The following is a 7,101-nucleotide window of genomic DNA, read 5'->3' as shown; positions in this document are numbered from 1 at the left end:
CCGGAGGGAGCTGCATGCAGGTGCCTGCACCTCTTGGGGCTCTGTGCGTTGCTCAGGGGCTGTGTACCTTGCCCTGGGGGCTCTATACATTGCTCTGGGGCTCTGTGCACTGCTCCGGGGCTCTGCGCACTGCTCCAGGTGCTCCATACACTGGTCCAAGGGCTCTGCGTGTTGCCCTGGGGCTCCATACACTGCTCCAGGGGCTCTGTGCATTGCTCAAGGGCTGTGTACCTTGCTCCAGGGGCTTTGTGCATTGCTCTGCAGGCTCTATACGTTGCTCCAGGGGCTCTGCATTGCTCTGGGGGCTCTATACGTTGCTTCAAGGGCTCTGTGCATTGCTCTGGAGCTCTGTACGCTGCTGCAGGACCTCTGTGCATTGCTCTGAGGGCTCTATACGTTGTGCCAGGGACTCTGCTTTGCTCTGGGGCTCTGTAAACTGCTCCAGGAGCTCAGTACGCGGCTCCACGGGCCCCGCGTGTTGCCCTGGGGCTCCACACACTGCTCCAGCGGTTCTGTGCGTTGCTCTGGGGCTCTGTAAACTGCTCCAGGAGCTCCGTACGCTGCTCCAAGGGCCCTGAGTGTTGCCGTGGGGCTCCACACACTGCTCCGGGGCTCCGTGCATTGCCCTGGGGCTCTGTACGCTGCTCCACGGGCTCTGTGCATTGCTCTGGGGCTGTGTACGCGGCTCCCGGTGCTCCGTGCGTGGCTCCCGGGGCCCCGCGCGTTGCCGTCATCGCGCAGCTTCGCTCGGAAACTGCTCGAGCGGCCGCAGCCGCTCCCGCCCCCCCGCGCCGCCCGCCGCGGGCGGGGCCGCGTCACTGCCACGTCGCAGCCTCCGTCAGCAGCTCCGCGCCGGCGCGCGCTGCCGGTGCCGGCGGGCGCACCGGCACCGCGCGGGTTCCGCACCCGAGGCCTTCTGCTCCCGCCGTGCCCGTCCGGCCCCGCGGGGACCCCCGCCCGCCGGGGCGGCGGCGGGCGCTGCCCACCCTCACCAGCACCGGGGCGGGCAGCGGCCCTGCCCGCCCCCGGCGAACCGGGGCCGCGGGCGCGTCCTGCTGTGCATGGCTCCTTCCGGGGTGGTTTTTAGCGTTTTCGTTGGTAACGGGGGTTGGGTTTGTCTGCTTTGTTGGGTTTTTTTTGGGTTTTTTTAAAGACTCTCTACTTTCGGAATGTGGTTTCTCATTTTTACAACTGCCTTTTAATTATTTGTACTACCGGTCGGTTCTGTCTCACTGTACATAGCGGCGCGGTGCGTTTCCCGGGGGGCCGAGGCTGCCGAGGGATTTGTAAAGGCACCAGGGAAAATTCCCAGGAGGGGTGAAGGCGGCTGAGCCGGCCCCGTCCCCCTCCCAACGCCAGTGTCCGGCTTGGGGCGATGCCCGAGGTGCTCCGGGCACGGCCACACTCGACCCTGCCCCTTTCTCCCATGTTCTCCCACCAGCCCACGCCAAGGTCGCATGAAGGGCACCTCCTGCCCCGATGACAGACCCCTGCCCACCCCGTCCTGCCCCCCGTACCCACCCTGCGTGTTGTGTGATGAATAAAGGCCCTGCAACCCTTCGGTGCTATCTTCCCGTGCCGCGGTGAGGGTCCATGGTGCCCATCCTGCCTGGGGAACCAGTGCTGCCACAGAGGGGACCATGGGGTGGCTGCAGCACCTGCAGATGGGAAGATGCGTCTCGACCCTGTCCCTCTGTCCCTGCCATCCTGCCAGCTGCCCAGCCCGTGCAGTGTCCCATCCTCTCCTCTCCCACCTGTCTCTCCCCGACACCATCCCCGTGTGTTGGCCCTGACTGTGCCACGCCACCAGGGCTCCTCGTTGCCCGTGGGTCCTCCGTGGCCTCGGTGCCAGGGCTGTCACCTCCACCAGGCTCGGCTCGGCATTGTTCTTGTGATGCTCGTGTTCTTCATGCTTCCCCTGTCCCATCCCACCCAGCCCAGCAGCTCACCCAGCCTGAGGACCCCACACCCCCTTTCCCATAACTGCCCACAGCTTCTTTCCCTTGTGCAGGTGACCTGCAAGTCCCAGCCTCTTCCAGGCTCACTGCATTAAACTGTCCTTCCCTGAGGTCCTCCATCACCCACCCCTCCTTCTTTTGCTCCTCTATCATCCTTCATGTCCCATCTTTTTCATCCCCGTGCTTTGATTCCCGATGTCCCATCCTTCCTTCTCGTTATCCTCCATCCTCAAGCACATTCCTTTCTTCATTCATGTGATCTTCCATTGCCCACCGTGTCCTATCCCTCTTTATTCTGTTCTTTCATCACCCACGTAACCCAACCCAGCCCTCCTTCCTGTGCTCCTCCATCACCCACCCATCCCATTCCTCCTCCCTGTGCTCCATCACCCACCATATCCCATCTGTTTTCCTGTGTACCTCCAGCTTTTGTGTCCCACCTCTCCTGCTGCTTCTCTGTTGTGTACCTGTACCATCCCTCCTTCCTGTGCTCCTGTCACTCACTGTGTCCCATCCCTCCTTGCCATCCTCCTCCATCATCCGCCAGGTCCCATCCTTGCTTTCTGTGCTCTTCCATCAGCCACCATGTCCTATCCCTCCTTCCTGTGCTCCTGCATCCTCCATCATGTCCTATCCCTTTTTATGCTCCACTGTCACCCACCACCACCCATCCTTCCCTGTTCTCTTTCACCCCCTTCACATTCCATCTCTCCTTCCACACTTCTTCCAGAGTGTGCTATCATCTGCTGTGTCCCATCCCTCCTTGCCATGTCGTGCTGCACCATTACCCACCATGTCCCCTCCTGCCCTCTTTTGCTCCTGCATCCTACATTATGTCCCATCCCTCCTTATTTTTCTCTTCTATCACCCACCACCTCCCATCCCTCCTTCCTGTGCTTCTCCATTGCCCTTCATATCCTGCCTTCCTGTCTTCCTGTCACACTTGCATCCCGTACCTCTCACCAGCTCCTCCTTCATCCACCACATCCCATTCCTTGTTATCCACCTTCCACGATCTCTTCCTGTCTTCTCTTCCTTCTCTACCTCCACCCTTTCCCATCCATCCTCATCCTGCTTTGCCTCCAGTTTCTCTTTTCCTTTCATACTGCTCCTTATGTCAACATCTCACCTTCCCTTCTCATCCTCCATCAGCTCCCACCATCACTCTGTCCTCCTCTACATCTTACCAGCTTCTTATCCCTGCTTATCCTCCATTAGCTCCCACCATCACCCCAACACATTTCAACATCTTCCGCTTCTCATCTTCTTCCCATCTGTCTTCATCCTCTTGTCTTCTATCTCCTCATCTCCCTTATCCTCCTCCACTTCCCCATCCCAAAATCCACCCTCACCTCCCACCATTGTCCCATCCCTCCAGCTGCCAGCATCACCCAATCCCTCCTCCTCCACCCCCACATTTCCAGTCCCCCTTGTGCTTCTCCATTTCCCATCATCTCTTCATCCCTCCTCCTCCCTTGCCCTCCAGTCTTTGTTTTCTTCTACCCCTTAAATGTCTCTCCATCCCTCCTGTCATCTTTGTCCATCTCCCAGTCTCCTGATCCCTCCTCTTCTTTCATCTCCATCTCTCCCTCCTTCCTTGTCCTCCACCACCTGCCATCTCATCCCTCCTTGTTTTCCATCTTGCCCACCTCCTTTATCCTCCTCCACCTCCCATTGTCCCCCATCCTTCCTCATGCCCAAACACCACCATTTGCCTATTCTTCCTCATCCTCCAATTGCTATCATCTGCCCAGTCCTCCTTTTCCAACTTCTCTTTTCCTCTTCCTTGTCCTTCACTTTCAACCATTGTCCATACCTCATTGTCCTCCACTTTCCACCATCTCCCATACCTTCTCCCTCATCTTCCATCTCATACCTCTTCTTTCTCCACCCCAATCTCTCTATCCTTCCTGTGAACCTCCACCTCCCGTTGTTCCCCATCCTTTTTCATGCTCTTTCATCTCTTGCCCTCTCCCTCCTCGTACTCGACTACTGGCTCTCTCACCATCCCTTGTCATTCACCTCCCACAGTCTCCCTGGTTTTCCTCATAGGAGAGGACATCCCTTCAAGCACACACATTTTTGGGAGACTTCTCTGAGCAGTGAAGGTTTTCCAAGAGGGCCAAGAAAGGCCAGACCTGGCTTTGAATGCAGTGCTTGCAATGCTGCAGGACGTGAGGAACTATCTCTGCCACTTCCAGCTGCTCCATGGTGCTCAAGCAAGACCACCCCATGCTGCTCACGTAGAACCATCCTGTGCTGCCTGAGCAGGACCACCCCACTCTGCTCAAGCAGGCCACCCTATACGTCTTGAGCAGGATCACATCAGCCTGCTTGAGGAGGGCCATCCCACACTGCTTGAGCAGGACCACTCCTTGCTGCTCAAGCAGGACCACCCCATGCTACTCCAGCAGGACCATTCCATGCTGCTCAAGCAGAACCACTCCAGGTTGCTTGAGCCTGACCACCCTAATGCTGCTCCAGCAGAACCATCCCATGCTGCTTGTGCAGGACCATTCCACACTGCTTGAGCAGCAACACCCCATGCTGCTTGAGCAGGACCTCTCCAGGCTGCTTGAGCAGGATCATCCAATGTAGCTTGAGCAGAACCTTTCCATGTTGCTCAAGCAGGACCACCCCATGTAGCTTGAGCAGGACCACTCCAGGCTGTTCAAGCAGGACCATCCAAGTCTGCTTAAGTACCATGGGCCAGGCCAAAGTGGCTTCCTCAAAGACCACCAAATCCCAGGTCAGTGAGCTATCCCTGAGATGACCTCTCAGATCCTAGACCCAGGGACTCTTGCATCGTCTTTGTTTTCCTTCACTCGGGCTGGGCCATGCAGAGACGTGTCCATCCCTTTCCAATGACCTTATGGGTGCATTGGGGCACACTGCTGCTGGCACTGCTGCCAAGGGAAAGACAAGTCTCCTTTCCATCCTGAGGGACCCCATACCCTGAGGGACCTGCACGCAGGGCCTATTCAGAGCATCCCACATCACTCACGGACAAGGGCCAGCCAGCCTCGTGTGACCGCAGACTTTGCCTTGCAATGTTGGAGGGTCTCAGCCATCCCATGGAGGGGACCCTGCCCTTTCCAAGGTGATGTGTCTGAAGGACCATCCCACTGCAATACAGGGCAGCCAGTGTCTTGATGGGGTGGGGGTGACATTTGTAAAGCATTCCTGTCCACATGCCTTCCTGGCTGGTAAATCTGGGGGAGGGTGGAGGGAATTTACTACCTGTGTTAGAAACTAGCTGAACTTATGTGTCTCCCCAAGCTGAATTTCTTATTCCAGATGTTCAAACTGTTGTATATTGTACTGGGATTTTTACATTGAATTATTGTAGAAAATGAAAATTTAAACCGAGTCTGCTAAAAAAATAAACATTCAAAATCTCTATGAAAAAAATAAATAAAAGCTGTCTCCAAGTCCTCTTCTTACAAATGTGTCAGAGCAGTGATGTGTCTCCAGGGGTGGCTTTCCTGTTCCCAGCCCTGCCTGTCCCTTGCCTGCCACAGCCCCTGGGCACACCAGCTATGGTGAAGATCCAGCTCCTGTGGTTTTGTAAATGTCCTGGATGATGAAGGAAGCAGCCACCATCTCGCAGCTTCTGCCCGACTGCAGAGCGCCTGAGACCCCAGTGCGAGGCAGCACAGGGAGTTTGTCAGCGGCCCCTTGGGTCCCCAAAAGTTGTGTCCCCTTCACAGGTTGAGGTCACGGGTGAGCAATGCCTGGAGCCCAGTTTTTGGGGTCCTGGATACTGAAGATGGGGCTGGGGTGGGACAAGCTGCTGTCTGTCTCTGCTGAATCTAGAGGCAGCTCCCAGACGAGTTACCCTCTGCCTTTCACCCTGGTCCCTGGTGCTGCAAGGTCCAACAGGTTTTCGCAGCAAATGGCCAGTCCCTGGGCCAAATTGCAGTCCCAAGACCTGAGCAGCTCAGAGGGTTTGGTGCTGGGGATGCATGAGACTACCCCATCCTCTGGCGTCAGCACTGACCTCAGTTCTGTGCTGGTCCTGCTCTGGCCATGTCCCTTTGCTCCCAGGTCTGCCTGGCTACCAGCACATCCTTGCACCATCCCAGATCCTGCCTGCTCAAAGCAAGCCCCATCCTGCTCCCAGCATACAGACATCTCCACAGGTCTGGGGCAGGACGTGGCCAAGCCAGAAGGAATTAAAGCAAGAGCAAAGCAGCCCCACTTTGTTGGGTGCTGTCGTCAGCCCTTGCAGTCTCACCAAGTGCTGGTGCAGTCCTGCTCCTCCCGAAGCTGCCTGAGTGTGGGACGTGCTCCTGTGCCCACAAACAAGCCCTCGCCCTTGCCTGGGCTTCATGTCTGGGCGAGGTAGCGGGGTGCAGGGCTGGGCAACAGCTTCAGGCCCCCCTGGGCAGGTAGGTAATGGCTTTCTGGCTGTTGGGTACCAGAGAAGCATCCCAGTGCAGCTCAGCTCCTGGCTGCTCCAGGCTCTGGGCAGGGCAGAAGATGATGACAGGGGACAGTGTGGGGACACATGTGCCAAGACCCCATGGCTGGGATGAGATGCAGCATGGCCAGCCCACGTGCTGCACCGTGAAACCTGGCTGCAGTGAATTCACGCCTGGATCCTGCACCACCAGCACTTTGCAGCCTGTATTGCTGGCACTTCAGACCCCACACCACTGCCACCTCAGACCCCACACCACTGGCACCGTGTGCCCTGCGTTGCTGGCATTGTGGGCCCGCATTGCCAGCATCACAGACCCCACATCCCTGCCACTGCATACCCCACATTGCTGGCGCTGGGGACCCTGCACGGCTGGCACTGCGGGCCTTGGCACAGCAGACCTGCATGGCTGACAGCTCGGCAGCAGAGGGCATGCCACTGCCACCTGCCCGCCCAGGACCCTGCAGGACATTGCTGCCACACTCACTGAGCGCCCCAGAGCTCCAGCTATCTCGAACTGCTCAATAAAACAGGGACAAAAGAAGGCAGCTACATGGGTGTGCAAGGACACTCCCCGAAGCCTGGGGACAGCTAGGAAGCCACATGGGGAAGCCAGTTATTAAACCTCAGCCTCCTCTGACGTGCTGCTGATGAAGGCACCATCTCTCCTGAGCCCAGTTTCCCTTCCTCCACAGCCTGGCACTCCGCTGAATCTCTTAC

Source organism: Tauraco erythrolophus, chromosome 18 (assembly GCF_009769465.1).
Source record: "Tauraco erythrolophus isolate bTauEry1 chromosome 18, bTauEry1.pri, whole genome shotgun sequence".
Taxonomy (NCBI): domain Eukaryota; kingdom Metazoa; phylum Chordata; class Aves; order Musophagiformes; family Musophagidae; genus Tauraco; species Tauraco erythrolophus.
Note: the sequence above shows the minus strand (reverse complement) of the source record.